General features: G+C 34.7%; 1 protein-coding gene across 1 annotated transcript in view; it reads right to left on the reverse strand.

Moving 5' to 3' along the window:
- Nucleotides 1–891: 891 nt before the first annotated feature.
- The window catches only part of NETO1 (neuropilin (NRP) and tolloid (TLL)-like 1), a 156,900-nt gene continuing 155,723 nt past the window's right edge, over nt 892–2,068 (reverse strand). Inside the window, exon 8 of the mRNA XM_012657587.1 lies at nt 892–1,224. The gene's annotated coding sequence lies outside the window, so the exon portion shown is untranslated. The remainder of the gene's footprint in view (nt 1,225–2,068) is intronic.

Below are 2,068 nucleotides of genomic sequence, written 5' to 3' on the forward strand. Positions count from 1 at the left end.
ACCTTACTAACCCTTATGTTTCTTCCATCTGCTCCTCTGTCTTAATAATCCCTTAGAATTTGATATTGGCTGATTTGTGTCTTTTAAAGGTGAGGTCTTTTCCTGATTTGCTGAAAGCTATCAGGATCACAGAGATGGAATATTGTTTTTGCCGGGAATGCCTGGTTCACAGATACATAAATGAGTATAACACACAAGGGACTTTTTCCCTCCATCCTGTAGTGCAAACTGTTAAAACACCAGTGTAAACACTACGGCCCTCGCTGTGGCATCACTGACCTCATGTGGCGTTTTTACGCATATCATCTCAAATTCTCACACTTTCTTCCTTAGGCATAGAGATTTATCCATTTTACAGATAAAGAGGTAAAACTCAGAGGATTCGAAGAACTTTTTAAAGAGCACATAAACAGAATGAAATGAAACTAGAATTTGAATTCGACCTTTTGAAAGTCCATTTTCACTGCAGTATACCATATTTTTATATGATAATTTTAGTTATGAAACTGCACTTACCTACACAAATGTCTATTTGCTTGCTTATTCACATGCTATTATGTGAATTTATGCCAAACAATTATCTGTGATTGAAAAACAGGATTTGCTTTCAAGTGTTGCTATTTCTGTGCATACTTGATGATGAGGGCTTTTGGGGTTACTTAGGAGCTCCAGCGTTCAATGTTGTTCATAGATGATGAACAGCACTTCAATAAGATGATGCAATAAAATAAACATTGGAGGAAACATCATTCGGATGAAGTAAGGATCAGTGGGTTCTGAAAGTCATGTATTTTACTGAGGACAAGAGAAGCTGGGAGTTTTTCTTCACTGCTGCTCTTTATAGATGATACATTTGTTCCGTGTTGATTACAAAATGAAGTTTACACAGGATTTAGGAAAAATGATTTATTTTGTATAATGCATTATAGGGTATAAAAAATATCTTCCAATGTATAGTCATCTTGATCTTCACACTCGGTAAGGTGGAGAGAAGGTGCTATAATACATATTTTTACAGATGAGGAAACACAAAACTGTGGGGTTCATATGGATAGATATCAACTTTTTTCAGTGAAATGGACTATGTAGAATATTAATAAGGTTGTTTTGCACAATGGTAAAGATCATTGGTTGACTCCATGGTTGGCTTAATTTCAAAGCTGCGTTCATCGCTCTTTATGTACAATCTTAGACAATTTACTAAACTCTCTTTAGTTTCCTCATCTGTACAATCGATAACAATAAATATTTATTATTATTCATAAAATTGCTAAGATGATGAAGGAAAAGATTACATGTGCAACACCGAGAATGGTGTTTGGCATGTGACACATGGTATGTTCACTAGTCAATCATAAACTTGAAATAATAATACATAGTAGAAAATAAGTAGAAAATCCAAACAAATATTCCTAGATATCTAACAACCTACCCACCAGTTACTTTTTAATGTCTTGTTTCTAAACTGTTTTGATTTTCTCTACTTAATGCCACTCATTCAATTTAGCAAACTTATTCCTCTCAGAGGATTCTACTTAAAGTACCACTCTTAAGCCACACTTTGGTAACAGACATTAAAATATTATCCCTTAAATAAAATGTATATTGCTTTGGATGGTACTACATGCACTCAGAAATCATGAAGTAAACTCCAACTTACTTTTCCAACTATATTTACTATTATTCTCCTGTCTATGCTCCAGCCAGCTCAAATAAATGATCTTCTAAGACCACACCTGCTCTAATTACTCGAGGTGAAAATTTACCCATGCAGTCCCTTTTGACAATGGTCTCCATCCTTTAAGACATGATTAAAGGGTCAACTATTTACAAAGCCTCTCTTGATCCTCTTAAGAAGATATCTTTATCTGCATATTTCTGCTACTAACTTCTTGATTATTAAACATTTCTATGGTATTCTCTTGACAGTTGAAGAAGTTTTATCTTCCACAGGAGAGGATGGAGGAGTTAAACAGGGACGTGTAATCAGCTTTTCAAGATGATCAACACAGCAGATAATTTTGGGCTTAATTTTCCTTACACAGCTCCTCTGAGAACTCTTCCTTCT

Source organism: Propithecus coquereli, unplaced genomic scaffold (assembly GCF_000956105.1).
Source record: "Propithecus coquereli isolate 6110/MARCELLA unplaced genomic scaffold, Pcoq_1.0 Scaffold55, whole genome shotgun sequence".
Taxonomy (NCBI): domain Eukaryota; kingdom Metazoa; phylum Chordata; class Mammalia; order Primates; family Indriidae; genus Propithecus; species Propithecus coquereli.